Raw genomic sequence first — 18106 nt, 5'->3', positions numbered from 1 at the left:
CCATTTGAACATTTCACTTGGAACACCCAAAAAAGAAAATGCAAAAATCATTTTTCTTTCCTTAGGGAAAAATCAAACACAACTTCTAGAAAAGAAAATGCTGCTGTTATTCAGCAGCAGTGGACTCTCATACAAAAGAGTCCAATTTCCATCCTGGGGCCAAAATCTTTCCAGAGGCTAACTCCTCCACTCCAGCTTTGACCTGGCACTTGTCTTCCCTGGCAGCCCAGCCTCCTTTTCCTCATAGTCACTACCTTCACAGGCAAAGCCCTGAAGCCACACAGGCAAGTCTGAGGATGTGAGATTTAGTTTCCAGACTCAATATGTACATTATCAGACATTTTCAGACATTTTCAGAGAATCAAATTCCAAATCAAGCTTCCCTGGTTTAGAAAGGAAAGAAAGAAAGAAAGAAAGAAAGAAAGAAAGAAAGAAAGAAAGAAAGAAAGAAAGAAAGAAAGAAAGAAAGAAAGGAGAAAGGAAGGGAGAAAAAAGGAAAAAGAAAGGAAAGGAAAGGAAAGGAAAGGAAAGGAAAGGAAAGGAAAGGAAAGGAAAGGGGAAAAAAGGAAAAGAAAAAAGAGGAAAGGAATGGAGGGAAAGAAGGAAGGACAAAAAAAGAGAGATGCTTCCTAAAATGATAGACAATCCTGCTTTCCTGATCCCTTAAATCAACATCTCACAGGAAAAGGATCTTTTTAACAAACACATGCATTGCTCACTCCTTTGTCTCTCTTCCCTCTTTGATTTTAGTCTGAAATTGTGAAGAAACGTTTTAGCAAAATTCCATTAAGACTAAAGAAACTACAGTATCTTATTTTTTCTTAGTTTTTTATTAACTCTTTAAGTCTGCACAGAGCTAAAAGGAAAACAGTCTTTCATATAAAAATTGTTTCTTTAGAAAATCTTGCGGTTCCTAGGAACTGTCAGTTATGATACAGCCCATGTTATGTAGCTTCTTTTAAATTCTCTATTTAGAAAGTTAGAGAAATTCCACAGAACACTAATGGCATGGGTGTCCTGGATAAAAATAACATAAATTATAAGTAATGCGTGTTCTGTGGCTTGGAAAGATAAAATTATAATTTCAATCACAAGTAATCTCTAGTTCCATTCCCCCAGATCATAGTAAATCTCCCTTGTGAACACTTGCACGTCTGAGCCTTACCAATTGAATTACAGTTCCAGAGGCTGCCTGCCGATACTAGTTTTGCAGACTTCCTTTTCCACTCAGCATACAGTGTGATTTTCTAAAACTGCTTGTTTACTTTTCTGTTGCGGTTGCTGGGTATTTATTTGATTTTGTTTTGTTTTAGGAAGTCTCTTTGGAAGGAACGCTGAATTTAAAACTTGAAATCTTGCATTTGAAACCTTCTTCCACTAATTCCTTGAAATTGAACAATTTCCTAATCTTTTCTGCACAGCAGTTTCCTATCTAGAAAATGACAATAATGACACAATTACATAGGTTTATTGGAAAATTACTATAGTACAGTAAAAGTGCTGGCATGCAGTAGTGTGTAGATAGTCACAGAAGGTAAAAAAAAAAAAAAAAGGAACAATCACCTGAAAACAAAAAAAAGTTTTGTGCCTATCACCGTAAAATGAAGACAGAGCAGGGGTAAAGAATGAGACCTTGGCCTTAAATAAATTGAAATCTCTAAATAGCTGACAATCTTGTATGTCTATAAGGCACTACATGGTCTGATATCCCCTTTTAACATGCATTATTATATTTAAATCTCATAACAACCATACGATAAATATTAGGATAGCCATTTTGCAGATGAGCAAAATAATGCTTTAAAAATGTAAGCAGATTCCCCAATGCTACATAACACGTAAGGGGAATAGCTGAGACTGGAGCACAAACATGCCTGTCTTCAGAGCTGTCAGAGTAAGCCTGAGGACTCTTCAAACACACCCACACATGCAAGCACACACACACATATGCACAGAACTAACCATCTTTAAGAAAACTCTTGACTCCTATTCAGGATTCAGAGGGTTAAAGAGAAGAAGACAAAATAGCATAAACAGCTGGCTCCAAGGTGCTAGTTGCTCTTCTGTGATGCCATTTTCCTTTGCTCTGCAGCTGTAGCATAAAGTTTTTGTTCTCCCAAGAAAATACTGAACTGAAAAGATAATTGGTATTCAAGACACACATGTTTTCTACCAGCAAATAAGAAGAAAGCACAACAGTATTCTTGAAGGATGCTGACTTTTTGTGTTTTGCAATTCTGCATTTTCAAAAATGACATCTGTTTTGTGAGTGACTAAAAACTCTGGGGGAAGAATTTGTAAAAGGAAGTAAAATTGTGTTTCTGAGCACTTTATTTCTTAGTGTATTCAAATGATATTTGTTTAGCTGGCCCATTTTCCCAGAAATATTGTCAAGGCAGAAGTTTTTCTCTTTCCTGCCCACACTTCTGACAGGTTTGAAATAATGTTCTGGTGGCAGATGTTTTAAAGTTTCTTTGCACTCTTCTCCCATGTATCAAATCATCTTTCTTTTGAGCACTCAAAATATTATGACTTTTAGGAGCATAAATGAATATAATATATCCCATTAATATTATGCTTTTCTAGGAGGATCTCAAAGTATTTTACTGTCTTCACTTTTCCAGGCTGTTTATTTTTTTTGCTGGGGCATCAACAAATACAAAAGTTTAGGAGAGCCATTTCTTTTTCATTCCCATCTCTTTGATTTATCACTTCCTATTCCATAAATTTCCACTCTCTACTTCACACAAATAAAAAGGTGTAGTAATTCATGTACCTTGTCAACCAAAGCCCAGTTTTAGAGATGGATGAATATTAAGTAAGGTCACCTGAGGGAGTCCTTTCTGCCATGGGGCCACTTCTGCTTGAATCCTCAGTTTCTCAGATCAGTCCTGGTCATTCTGCATGAATCCCCTTGTCATTCCAGTTTCAAAGTTACAATTTGAAGAGTCAGCACTCTTCAAGGTAACACAGCTCTTAGACTTAAGGTGCGCACATTTATTGCTTTGCCTTAGCCCAAAATTTATGGAACCATACATCATGCAGAAATGAACCCTAATGAATATGTGGGAACTTTCACAAGGCAGAAATCTCCCAAGTTGTCCTGATGATTTAGTGCTCACTTATCTCATAATTCATAAACCACAAGCCATGTTTGTTTAATACATCTTCCCTGAAATTATGTATATAGTATAGATAAATATAATTTTTCTTATGATATCTTAGTCATGTTCAATTCAACTCTGGTTTTTAGCTATTGACCAGCCAAGACACCATGAATGTTTCAATGTTTTCTTCACTGCAAAGTTTCTGGCCTATTGGATGTCTATTGATTTACGTCTCCTCTTTAGAAACACATAGTAAGTAAAATTTCCCAGACTGATTTGTATACTGGATAGCTATTATCATTATAAGCCTGGAAACAATATAATCATAGATAATTGTGCTAAGGAAAAAGTAATATAACTCATTCTTGGCTCATTCATAGGAGTCAAAGTTCTCATCAGAAAACCTCAAAAGAAGGATATCACCAAGTGTTGTTCACAGAAACCAAACTTTAAATATAAGTAAAACACCAAGTGTCTCAGGAAACTGATAGGCTGAACAGTATAATCTCCAATCAGGAGGTAGATTCAGCCTCAGCTGATCCCAGTGCTAGACAACAAACCAGTTACAAACACCAGACCCATCCACTTCCCTGACTGCATGAGGCTTGGGCGGGGGGCATTTAAACAAACCACACAGTGACAATGTGCCATTTACTATAACTTCAACAGCCACTGTAGTTTTCCATCATACTTCATAGATGGAAAAGAAGAAGAAAAAACATTCTGGCCAAAAACAGTGGTTGGATCAAATTCAGAATAAGATACTTAGCAATCTAAAAATTATGAATGAGTAAGTGTGAGAAAGGAGCTGGTTTCTTCAACAGGCATCACCTTAGTAATTATAATGACAGGGAATATAAAATCATACATTGATAAACATTACTCCCCAATCTAGTTCTCAAAGGACTTCATCAGAAGTATTTAATAATAGTAAAATATCTCTTTTATTTTGGCATTCCATGGGACAGATGTTTGCTTCACATTCCTGAGTGACTGTTCCAAAATAGAAACCATTCATGCGGCTTCTTAGTTTGTAATTCACATCCATCAGGGCCATCTCGTTGCCTAGAATATAGTGCCTGAGTCTTTCACACAGCATTCACGATCCCCTTGTTCTTGCCTGTCGTCTCAATGCTCATACTATGACTTCTGGTGATGTTCAAATCTATTCTTCTGCTTCTTAGAATTATTATTATAAGATATTAAAGTTTAAGACATATTGAAAAAGCTTCTTCTGAGAATATACAATGAAATAAGATTTTTGTTCTAAAAGAAATGTAAGATCAATAAAGTTGTTGAGTGAAATCCCAAAATGTTTTTCCATTATCTGTGGAATGTTATCTCATAAATACAGTTTCACAAAAATTAGTTCAAAGTTTGAGGAAATATTAACAGATATCCCATGAAATGATAAGAGTACAGAAGCAAAACATACCCTAATCCCCACTGTTAGTAAATGTATATATACATATTATATTATATATATATATATATATATATATATATATATATATCCCCACACAGGCATTCACAGTCATATGTAAACACACACACACACACACACACACACACACACACACACACAGATGTCTCATACCACTGGAGGGCACACTGGAATCTGTACATCACCAAAATATTCAGTGATAAAGACATTTTCTTCTTGGCACATTAAAGAGAGAAACTGAGACCAGACAGCTAGGAAGATAAGACATACTCTTCCTTCAGGAGCACATGCTGCTTTGGCAAACACAAATATCACTCATTCACACATACATGTACTCAAGCCAGTGCATAATTCTCTTGACAACTCCAACTTATAACATTAGCATATGAATGCTGAGGCTTACAGTGATATTCACCCACCAAATGGAGTTTATAATGTAAACGCAATGAGAAGTAGCTGAAAGATTGCTCTTCACCCTGAACCCAGACTGACGGAGCCTGTATATGAGACACATGTCATATCTGTAGAGAACTCAGTGTAAATATATTCTTCCTACATACATTCATGAGGAAAAGCTGAGATGGTTAGGACAGTACTAAATTTATACTTCCTTCTGAAATAATGCATAAAATAAATGGCTCCAACTTCCCAGCCTTATTCATGTATATCTTTTCCTGTTTCCAATATTTCACATATATTAGGCCAAATGTGATTTTTTTCAAGGATTTTTTATCTTCATTTTGTTTTGGTTTGATGTCCTTTTCCTAGCTGCCAAGCATTATCCACAATGCCAGGGAAAAGATTGTAGAATTGTATCCATAATCTACTCAAAAGCCAGAATTCTTAATATATATATATATGACATATTTTTCCCAGTACATTATAAGCTCCTTAAAAGTAGATCAGTGTGTTCACCTTTAGAGTCATGCTGTTTTTAAAGTCATCCATCTAAGGAAGCAATAATTTATGATGTCACACGATTCCCCTGGACTCACACACGTGACTCCATGCAGGGAAAACGTCTAGCAGACAGGCAGTTTCCAGCTTCACGCCAAGTCTGGCAGTTTTGTAGCTGCTGGTGCTAAGATGAAGTTCCTCCACCGTGTTCTATGAGGCCTTTCCTCGGCTGGCCTGACAGCTTTCTTCTACTGCAGCCCCAGAAGAAATCAAGTCCTGTTATAATACCTCTCACACAATACCATTTCCACCAAGTCTTGTTGATCAAAGCAATTCAGAGGCCAGTCCAGGTACAGGTGGGTAAAATAGGTGCCATCTTAGGGTGGAGGGATTGGCAAGGTCACCCTGTAAGGAGGCATGCATCCAGGGATAAGGGGCTGGCTGAGGTCATCTTACAATTTATATTTAGGAAAATCGAAACAAACATGCTTTTGGATATTTCATTCATTCGTTTATTTATTCATTCATTTAATAAACACTTACCAAGCGCTTACAGTGTAACTGAGTACCATGTTAGGGTCTGGATAAAAGAGCAAGCAAGAAGGCAGAATGAATTCTTGATTGTGCAATTTGTAAAGATTTAAATGAACAAGTGAAGCAAAGGACAGGCAGTGGGCAGGACCCACAGAAATAAGAGTTTACATTCCAGGCACCTGTATTAAAAATTTACTATATGCTTTTAAATTTCCGAACCACTTGTTGAAGTTGTGAGATAAAAGTCAGGATAATTATTTAGAAACAAATCCCATGGAGTTGGGGCTGGAGCAGAGAATTTCTATTAAAGGCAGTTCTGAGGAATTTGAGGAGAATTGATTGAAAAGACTATATGTAGTTCTAGGGGCAAAATTAAAGAAAGTAACAAGATATTAGGTCCCATGGACAAGCAACAGCAGGAAGCCATTACCTAAGCATGATTAATGCAAAAAGGAAATGTTTTTGCTAGAGTTAGAGGAAGGTTGGAGCTGACACAGTGCCCTTAACAAGACACATAGTTGTGAAGGTAATCACTAACAAAAAAGCAGTTGCAAAACAGACGAGATGGAGCAACCCATGTTTGTGTACCCTCCTGCCCTTTCATCGCCTGCCTGCCTTCATTGGTCATCCCCAACCAGTAGCGAAGGATGTGGTCTTCCACCACCACTACACCCAGCATATTATAGTTTGGCCAAGTTATAATGGGAAAAATATAAGAGTACTGTGTATGGGAGCAGCTAGAACTCAAGAGTTATGGAAGACAATGGAGTCACTGCTAAACACTTGAGCTTGAGATGTCTACAGCTTGTCTGGATTTTTCAGAATGTAACTGAAACTGTGAATGTGGAGTTGGGAGGGAGGGTAGGAGAGAGAAAGACAAAAGAATACAGTGGAAAATAAAGATGCAGAAATCACCAATTTAAAATAGTTGCTAAAGTCATAAGAATTCACAAGTGGCCAAAAAAAAAAAAACATACAAAGCAACAAAAGAACAGAGTTCTTTTAGACTTATAGATGGGGAAATGGTAACTGAGACAAGGAAGTGAATTGATTTAGAAAAGTCCCTAAAAGGAGTGAAATCTGCAAGTTAAAAGCAAATAAAATGTTTTATGAAATTAATGATCACCATCAAGTGTAATACATAAATTAGAAAATAAATTATAGCCAGCATAAAATATGTATATACATGTACATACATGTAAGAGAAAGCAGGTATCAAATATAAATATATAACTTTGGAAAATAATTAGAAAAACATAAATAAGAAATAAAAAATATATGGAATATATATTTTCAAATCAACAAACTGCTATTATACTTATTGTTATCATGTTCTGTACTGAACTAAGCAACTTGCAAGGATATTAATATAGGACTTCTTCCCCAAAATAATTTTGCATACATTAAAAATCTAAATACATAAAAGGAGAAATAAAGTGGTTTAAAATAAGTTAATTGCAATTGCGTCTCTTTCTTTCTTTCTGCTTTTTTAAAAATTGTTTTGTACTGAGAATCAGACTCAGGACCTCATAATTGCCAGTGCCTGCCTAAGTCTCCAGTCCTTAACTGCAATGCTAGGTATGTATATATCATAGGCTATACATTACATATTGAACTTTAAAAGACTGTCCCTCCTTTCAACAGTTATAATTTATTTTCCTATGTATTCCACAATTTCAAGTTTAGTACTTTTGCCTGATTGAATTCTCGTCAAAATAATTTTCCCCTTATAAACATTATGATAGTGAAGGAGAGGGTGAAGGGATGAGAGAAATGGGGAAGACAAACACCATGTAAATATAAAGAAGCTAGATGAAGCCCCTTGCCCTATGGAGATGGAAAATTACTTGACCTGGAGTCTACAGCCCTCTTTAGTTGCTAGAATTCTTGGGATTGCCCTCACAATGCCTGCCAATCTACAGGAATTTTTCTAGAAACTCCACTGAAATACTCCTTTGTTTTCTTTCATATATTCCTCCAGCTAGGTGGTTCGGCCCTTTCTTTTGTTTCAGCAAATCTACTCTTTCCAATCGCTTGGCCAGGTCTAAAAGAGTTAACTCAGGATATGTGTGATAGGACGAGTTTCATCACACTCCCTTGCCATCTTTTTCTACCTCCGTTCTCTTGCTTGCTAGCCCTCATCCCAGCACATATACAGTACCCCAGGTTCTTTCCAATTTTCTTCAGACAAAGGAGTTTCTCCTTTTTTCTGGACTCTTCACACTAACAGAGGTAATAATGATTAATTTCTACCAAACTTTCATATACAAATTCATGAAATCTTGTAGCACAGCCAAGGGCTGAGCACTGAGGTGAGCCTATCTCTTTAGAAGCAAGAAAAGAGAGATCATATATAGCCTTCACTCCCACAGCACTCTAGAGTTCCATGGTTACATAGCTCACTCCAGGTCATATTCTGTCTCCTAAAATGTAACAAATACCAAAATGAAAATCTAGCAGAACAGAAGTTAGTCTTTATAAAAAGCATTAGACATATTCTCCACATGTGTTACATATAAACATTCCAATACAATTTCCCAAGAAAGTATACCTAAGCTACCAGAAAATGTTGGAAATTTGGAAAGAAAAATTAAAAGGCCATGTGCTTCTTAAATTTATTTCCTAAACCCTCAAGTATGTAAATGAAGCAGGAAGTGAAAAACAGCAGGTCAGGTTCCCACTTCTATTGAAATGTTATCACAATTTAACAGACTAGAGAAGGGGCATGCCTGTGATATGCTAATGACTTCAGACTGGGAAATGTGTGAGTTTCCAGACCTCAGGAAAAGCTCATTAAAGCCTTTAACCTAAGAAAAAACTGTTCACGTTGGTCTTTTATGTAAACTAGAACTTTCTTTACCCTTGCCTGTTTCCAGCTCTTCTGTGCAGCAAAAATTCCCTTTAAGGTTTGGTCTTGCATTGTCTCAAGAGATTTATATTAACTTCCTTCCTAAGCATCTTTTTTCTTTTCTTTTTCTTTCTTTTTTTCTTTCTTTCTCTCTTTCTTTCTTTCTTTCTTTCTTTCTTTCTATCTTTTGAAGATAAATGATCTCCATAGTGACCAATTATTTATTCTCTACACTCTAACACCTTTCCTCTATTAGACTCTTAATTGGGGAATTATAATCTAAAATATAACTTTCAACTTCCTCAGCTACATATTTCTTACAGCTTTTAATATAGGACAAAGTAAAATTACAAGTAGCTAATGCTTATGTATTTCAGCAATGTGATATTTTCTTGAAGTTTGACAGCCTTTGCTTTTTGGAAACCAGGAGGATGTTTTTCCAGTTGACCTTTAATTATTTCTTTAGCTGGGTGTTCTTCCTTCTTAATGTTGTTCCTAAGACTAAACTATGGACAAGCGAGTTTCTGAATCTATAATCTAACTTTCTGTTATATTTCCTGAAAGATTATGTATAAATTAGGGTTCTCTAGAGGAAGATAGAATCCTGGTGGGAAAATGCAAAATGTCTGTCTGCACCCTAGGAAGCCTGAGAATCCAGCTTAAAGTACTAGAAGCCTAGAGCTCACTGCATGACGTGGTTCTATTTTGTGTTGAAAAGTTTAAGAGTCTATGTTGGAAGGTGGAAGGAACTAGAGACGCATGTCCAAAGTCAATGGCAAAGACCAGAGCTCCTACAAAGAAAAAAAGAGGAAACCTCTTTCTTTCCCTTTCTGCTCTATCCAGGATACAGCCTATTGTTTGAAGCCACCCATATTTGATTTAGGACTTCCTTTCTCCATTCGAGGCCTACATATCAATCATCTACAAATATACAATATGCTTTATCAATATGATAGGCAATTCTTACTAAAGTCAGCTTGACATATCACAACTAACAATCTTGTGTGTGTACGTGACTGAGAAAGGGGGGACTTTTGAGAAGCATCAATTTAAAGAACTGAGGTTAAATGGTGTTATGGTTTACATTTAAAATGACCCCAAAAGCCTCATGTGACAAAAGGTAGAGTTTTAGCAAGGTCTTACAACCTTTATAAAAGTTAACGCAAGATGTATCATATACCTAAATGTGAAATGCAAAATTATAAAATCTTTAAAACATGACATTTGATGACTTTGGGTATGGAAATGATGTTTCAGGTACAACACTAAGGACATAGTACATTAAAGAAATGATTGATTAGGGATATTTCATTAAAAGCATCTGTTCTTTTAATGCTAATGTCATGAAAATAATAGGGAAGTCAAACACTGGGAGAAAATATTTGTAAAGTAAACATCTCATAAATGAATTTTATCAAATAATAAGAAAAACAAACAGTTTGTTTAAAAAGTGAGTAAAAGATCCTAAGCATAGGGTAAACAAAAGTTTAAAAAAGAAAACAATTAGAGAACTACCAGTAAAGGATTTTAATAAGCTCTCAAAAATTCTTGTGAATCTAGGAAATTGTATATAAAATATATGGAGTTACATAAAGGCCCAGGTCTGTAAGTGTAAGACTTAAGGATCTGGGAAAGTTCTAAGCCATCACTTGTGCCTAACCTTGAGTTTCTGTGTAAACTAAAAGTGAAAGCTAAAATAGATTTGTATCTTGACTGGCTGAGTGATCAAGACATGCTTCAAAGCACATGCAAACACACACATACACATGCCACTTCGGCAAAGACTAGAAGACATATTGGTTCCAAGCAATTAAGGAAATATTGACCCATCTATTAGCTGACCCCTAGACCAACTGACCATTCTAAAATTTAGAATTGGTGCTGAAAAATAACTAATCAAACAGCACCAATAGTAACAAAAATCAGCATAATAAACAGCCATAACAACACATGTTAAGGAGGTGGAGAATCTGATTTCTAGACTAACCAAAATTTTTGAGATTTCCAGTTTTAAAAATATTAGCAAGACATACAAAGAAAGAAACAAATAACACATAGTATTTATAAACAGGAAAAAAAAAGTCAGTAAAAACTTTCCTTTAAAAGGCCAGATATGGACCTACTAAACAAAGATCTGAATCAGACATTTTAAATATTTTAGAAGAAGTAGGTAAAAAAGAAAAGCGTGAAAACAATGTATTACCAAAGTTGAATATTAATAAAATATAAAAAATAAAAGAACGAACTAATAACCAAATAGAAATAATACAATAATCAAAATATTTTAAAAAATTATTGGAAAGTTTGAATAAGAGTCATTAAACACATTATGTATCATGACTAACTTAGCTTCATCTGGGGATGCAAGGATGGTCCAGCATAGATAAATCAGTAAAATATCTCATAAGCATAAGGAAAGATAAAAATCACATAGACAAGTCAATAGATGCAGAGATACATTTGACACAATCTATCACCCATTCATGACAAAAAGCCTGAAGAAAACAGGTTTAGAAGTCATTTATGACAAAATGTAAGGTCAACATCATTCTAAATGGTAAAAAAACTGCAATCTTTTTCCCTTTAAAACCACAAACAATAAACTGTCTACTTTCACCATTTGTGTTTAACATAGTGCTTGAAAGTTTACCCACAATAATATGATAAAAGAAATAGACAAAAGGGTTACAAACAAAACAAGAAGAGCTCAAATAATCATTATTATTTGCAGATGACATAACCCTTTACATAGCAGACCAAAAAACTCCACCACATGACTCTTAGAATGCACAAACAAATTCAGCAAAGAGGCAAGATACAGAATCAATACACACAAAAAAAATCTTTACATCAGAAATGAATTTAATAAGAAACAAATAAGAAAAACAATTCCATTAGCCATAGCAACAATAATAATAATAATAATAATGATAATAAGCTGGGTGTGGTGGCTCATGCCTGTAATCCCAGCACTGGAGAGGCTGAGGTGGGAGGATCGTTGGGAGTTCAAGACCAGCCTGGGCTACAAAGTGAGCTCAAGGCCAGCCTGAACTGCATAGGGAGACCCCGTCTCAAGAAAGATAAATAATAATAATAATAATAATAATAATAAAACAACCTAGAAATTAATTTGGCCAAGGAAATAAAAGATAAATAATTAAAATTATAGTGCTATGAAATAAAAGAGAATATTAGAAAAGATGTCCCCTTTTCCAGAATAGAGAAAACTATATTGTCAAAACTATGATATTGCCTACAATAACTATGTTTTGTGCAATTCCAATCAAAATATGAACAGGCTTGGTCACAGAACCAAACTAAACATTCCTAACAATTATATGGACTCAGAAAACGCCCAGAATGGAAAAGCAAACCTGGTGACAAGAGAAAACCAAGAGGCATTGCAATCCTCGGTTTGAAGTTACATTACAAAGCCACAGTGAATGACTTTGTAATTTAAACAACATGGTTCTAGCAAAAAATACATGTGTTGATCATAAGAAGAGAATTAAGAATGTAGAAACAGCCCATTAACCCTCAGCCATCTGATTTTTGACAGTAGAGATAAAAATAAATGCTGGAAAACAGATAGCCTTTTGTTTCTAATTCCTTATGTTCCTTATGTATTGTAGATATCAGTACTCCATCGCTTGCAAGCATTTTTTCTCATTCTGTAGGTTGTCTTTTCACTGTGTTGGGTTGCTATATTTGGCTTTTATTTCATATAAACCTTGGTTTATTGATGGTGCTAGGAAAACTGATTATTCATGTGCAGAAGAGTGAATCTAGAACCATATCTCTCACTTTGTTCTAAATCATAATCAAAATGGATAAAAATGTAGATATAAAAACAGAAACACTGAATCTGCTAGAAAACAAAATAGGTAAAACTCTTGAAAGACATAGGTATACACAGGGACTTTTTAAACAGAAATCCAATTATACAAGAAATAATAACAAGAAACAATAAATATGCTTATATGAAATAAAAAGCATCTCTATATATACATATTATATATACATACATAGGTGTATATATATAGATATAGAGGAGAGAAGAGAGAGAAAAGTAAAAGACAGAGGTAGGAAAGAAGGGGAAAGAAAGAAGGAGACAGGAAGGCAAACTGGAGAAGAGGAGAAATGCAAGATAGAGGGAAGGAAAACTCACCATGATCAAGATGGAATAAGTACGTGTTCTAGTTCTCCAAGATGAATGTAATTATTATTTATCACAAACATATACTAATAATGAAAATAAATGAAACATCTGTTTGTTGCAAATTAATTTTATTATTTCTGTAGCACTGTTATAAATAAACTTGCAAAATTCTAAAAAAAAAAAGATACTAATTGTAATTCCCAAAACATTGTAACAAAAAACCCTACAACCATATGAGTACTTGGTAAAATAAATGAAAACAAAATTCAAATTTGGATTATGATAAGATAAAACACACTAACACAATAAGATAACGTTACAGGAATTGGACAACAAAAACGATATAAAATCTGATTCAGTGCTCAAAAATGATATTCTTGTCTTTAATTTATCGATGTTTTTAAACATTAAAATTTTTGTTTAAGCTTCAGAAGTTCTTTTTTGCAATACATAGCTACTATCATCATTTTTAAAGAATATTCAGGTGTCAATTTCTCTTCAAGCTAAGATTCTGTTCTGTGTATCTACCACCTGATTGTTATATCTCATTCCCTTTGGCAGCCCTTTGAAATGCTATTGATCATGGTCTACTACTTGGGATTTAGTCTTTAGATTGTTACATGTACAATATAATTTTGCAAAACAAAGAAGTTTTTCATGAGGCTGCCAAACATGAGGAGACTAGAGCTCCAGGTCTCAAATTTGCCTCCTAGAATTCAGAGTTTAAGGATATTTGAGAAAGGGAAATAGAATGGCCTGAGATACAGTGAACAATGATTGGAAGTAAGGAAAATTGAAGTAATCAGGGTTGTTATGTGTAATGAAATTTCTTGACTCACAGGAAGCATGTTCAAAATTGATAGAGAAATAAGATATTTCCATGACAAAGAACGACTTCTTTGACCACAACAAAGAACAACTTCAAGAACTTCATGACCACCAAACCAACCCTACAAAGAATACTGAAAGATAGTCTAAATAGAGATAAAAATGACTGCAATTTCAAGAGCAACAACCAAAAGAAATCATCAACCAGGGCAAATAATTAAACAGAGGGAAAAATTAGGGAACCAATAGCAGAAAGAAGATAACATGACAGAAATAAGCCAATACGTATCAGTTATAACCTTTAGTATATTTACTATGCCAAAAAGATTACTAGATACAAAGAAGGTGTTTTGCAAAATGTAAGAAGGACTGCTCTGTAGAAGAATTAAATTCACTTTACATTCTTTTAAGCAGAAAAGTCCAGGACTAGGCTCAATGATTTAGTTTTAAAATACATAAAATATTTCATTAATAACATTTGTATTGATTGGATGTTGAAATAACACTGTTGATAGTTGGAGTTGAATAATATATCAATTTCAGGTTTAGTTTGAATTCTAGAAATTTTCTAAGTACACACATAACTTGCATTTATGCCTTTCATTATCTTGCTACAAGATGGCACTGATCACAGTTTTCATCCCCACTGAGATAATCCCTAAGCCATCAAAACCAATGCAATTTTATCAAGAGCTGAGGCACCAAAACTATCCTATATTTAGGCAGCTTTTACTTGAAATTTTCTTCTTAAAGTTAATGCTTTTACCGTACCTGTTTCACTGGTGTCACTTGGCATTTTCTTCAATAAGCAAAATGAGCTCCTATAGTGTTCAAAGAATAGCCCAATAAAGGCATATTATCATCCCTTTTCTCAATAGGACTAGATGAGTCATAACAGTATGTCTGAGACTAGCAGGTTTATACTGTGACTTTTTTTCTCCTCAGCTACTTAATGAAACAAATTTCTATCACAGCATCTTTAAAATGTTAATACTCTTACACCTGTCTTCAAAGATCTATTTTGAACTAAATATGTTATCAATCAAAATATTCATTAAAATTCAATGCAAGCTTATGTGAAGAGAGATTAAATCACTGAGGCATATGGGCTTCTTATTCTACTAATGTGGCCTCATTATATCATAATTTGTTATTACAAAATTTGATATTCTGATGTCATACAATTAGTAAGGGTCTTCACATTTCCCAGGTTTTCATCCATCCTGAATCTCTGATCATTTACTAGTTGGGCCTTGGGTTATTTTCTAATGTTGGATTTATATTTCAGTATGCGACCTAAGAAAGCAATATGCCCTGTGATGCTTTCAGCCTCTGAAGGAGCTGGGAGACAGTGCTTTTTAAAGAGATGAGGAAATATTTTGAATTAGTATTTCATTTAGATAACATTACAATGAATGTTGGTCCAGATTTCAGCATTCATGGTCCCTGCCTGATAATTTATTGGAATCCATCTTCCGCACATATGTGATGGAATCAGAAACAGACAGAAGATTGTTTCCAGTGTGGATGAGCTTCTCTCTTTATTTCAGAGGGAAACATTAGCACTGAAGGAGATAATATGGCAGGAAGGAAAAAGTACTAAATAAATCCTCATGTCTTTCTGCTCTCCTTACTCTAATTTCTTAATTTAGTTATTCAATTAAACATGTGACTTTATTCTGCCACTTAAGTAGACCCCAAGAAAACCTATAAGAAGCAATGGAACATTCTGAGGCTTAGGAATCAGGAAAATATTATTAAAATTTTGGTTCTATTTTTTACATACAAACAACATCAGAATTACATCTGAAAACCTTGCCACATGTAATTTATACAACTATATAAAGCATTGTTACTATGTTCAGTTGAGAGAGAGAGAGAGAGAGAGAGAGAGAGAGAGAGAGAGAGAGAGACCAGGAAACAGCAGGAAAAAAGAGAGAGAGAAAGAGAGAGGGAGAGAGACAGAGAACAGGTATTGTAGACAAGGCAGGGCTAAATTTTGGACCTCAGACTGCAGACACACAGAAGTATTCTCACTTAGATTGTGACGGTCATCAGTGGAAGTCACTTAGCTCCTAGTGACCCCATAGAGAAATCCTCATAACAAAGGATATGAGCTGCCTCCCAGATCATCAGCCTCCTGACCTTCAGATATTATAAAAGACCTCTTTTCTCCTCTCCTCTCCCCTTCCCTCTGCTTCTTTTTTCTCCTCTCTCCTCTGCTCTCTTCTGATTCCCTGTCTTATCCCCTAAAAAGTCTCTTTATGATAGAGGTGTACTGGCAGGAACCCAGAATTTCACTGGTTGAGTTCTCAATTTGATCTATCATCATTCTGACTGTTCACCACTTTTGTCCAGTGCTGGTTACACTGGCCTTCTTGTTTTGCTCCCACAGTAAGTCACCCATTGCTCCAAGACTTTTGCACTCCTGTTCCCTGAGTCTGTAATGCCCTTTCTTCAGATTCTGTATGATCTATCTGTCCATCTTCTTGTCTCTGTCTCTCTGTATCTGTCTCTCTGTCTCACACACACACACACACACACACACACACACACACACACACACACTCGATGGACTTATGAACGTGAAGCTATGATCTCTTTAGGAAAATTCTTGTGACAACCCAGTCACAAACTAAAGCTTTTTACACTACTCCCTACGCACCCACTTCCCCACTGAATCTGCCTAGGTGGCACTTCTCAGCATCTGACAAGCTCCATATGTAATGCACTCTTTCAGTATTGTTAGTCTCCCTAGCTTGCAAGTCCACTAAGAAAGGTATATGGGCTAGTTTATTGTTGCCATGCCATGATCACCTAGAGTACAAGGGTAGTTAGCTCCAAAGATAATAATTATGTAAACAAAGAGAGCGTGCATTAATTTTTTTTGTTGTTTCATTTCAATACTCCATGCAAAAATCACACAAAGAACATTGTTTAAAAACCCATGCGGTACAGTTTTGGCAACATGATGTATGTGTACACATCTCTTGTAAATATGAATCCACTATAGTCTAAAATTGTTGGGTTGTTGTGCACATTCCTTCAGCCCAGAAAAAAACAAATGGTTCTGAATTCACATTTCAGAATGTCTTAATTCTGAATAACAGATGACAGACTACTTTCTATTGTTTTATGCAAAAGAAAGGAAATGAAATACATACAAACAAAAGGCATCGTATAGTGAAAAGAAATTCCTGAGCTGGCTCACCAGAACCACTGTGCACCGTAGCATAAAAACAGAGGAAGTGTAACCCACTGAGTAATGAGCTGTTTTGCACGTCCCCCAAGCAACAGTGCCTGGTTCTAGCGCCCAAAATTTGTGTTGCTGGTGATTTTACATCCAACAAAGGAGGGAAACCTTTCTTTAATACTACATTAAGAACATCAGAATCCTCAAAAAGAAAAAGCATGAGCTTCTTATTGCTCACAGGTTTATCTATTATTGTTTGATATCAAGCCTTAGTGCAGAAAAAAAGTAGACAATTCTTTGCAGATAACTTGCAATTCAATAACCTGATAATTATTCACTTCTGCTTAAAGCATTCTTGTAAATATCACTTCAAATGAAGCACTGACTTGATTTTTAATCAATGAAAACTGACATTTGTTGAAAAGGCTTTTTGAATAATTACCTTGCATTCTTATTACTAAAGCAGATTGAACAGAAAATCAAAACAAATGATATTAATTACATTGTAGCCTCATTATATATTAATAGGCTCAGAAACCAAACATTGAGTGTCTTATTGAACTGGTGTAATATTTATATGAAGCTTTGTGATAGAAACCAGCTTATTTCTACTGCATCATTTTAGTGCTCTGACCTTTTGCTCTCCGGATCCATGAATTTGCTCACAGTTAGTAGCACAGATAGTACGTATGAGTGCTTTGGGTTCACTTCTGAGAACAGAATGCCATAAGTTTATTTTCTCATGTCAAATGACATGAAGTGATTGATCAGTTATCACTTACATTTATTTCAGAGTTATTAATTGAAACTTTCCCATCTACTTGATGAATTTACAGCAAAAAGTAAGGAAACATCATGTAACTCTAAACTTAGATCCATTATTGCCAGTGTTTTCCAAACAGCAAAGTGAATACAATGATAAACTTGAAAGTGAAGAGAGACTCATAGGAGAGGAAATTTCTTCATGTCCTCATCTCCTGGACTTGGATGAGGACCATCACTTTTTTTATATTTGTGTTCAGCCTGAGTAGGTTTGTTATAAAAAACCAAAACACGTTGGTGGATTCCTAGCTAGCTGTGGGAAATTTTTTAATTA

At 35.1% G+C, this 18106-nt stretch overlaps 1 long non-coding RNA gene across 1 annotated transcript in view; it reads right to left on the bottom strand.

The window, feature by feature from the left end:
- LOC111754601 (uncharacterized) overlaps positions 1–2104 on the bottom strand; it is a 170971-nt gene extending 168867 nt beyond the window's left edge. Inside the window, exon 1 of the long non-coding RNA XR_010050142.1 lies at positions 1963–2104. This is a non-coding gene — a long non-coding RNA (uncharacterized LOC111754601). The remainder of the gene's footprint in view (positions 1–1962) is intronic.
- Between the last annotated feature and the right edge of the window lie 16002 nt (positions 2105–18106).

The sequence above is a fragment of the Cavia porcellus genome, unplaced genomic scaffold (genome assembly GCF_034190915.1).
Source record: "Cavia porcellus strain 051 isolate PalLab524CR breed Dunkin Hartley unplaced genomic scaffold, mCavPor4.1 scaffold_10, whole genome shotgun sequence".
Taxonomy (NCBI): domain Eukaryota; kingdom Metazoa; phylum Chordata; class Mammalia; order Rodentia; family Caviidae; genus Cavia; species Cavia porcellus.
Note: the sequence above shows the minus strand (reverse complement) of the source record. Positions and strands in the feature narration are given on the sequence as shown.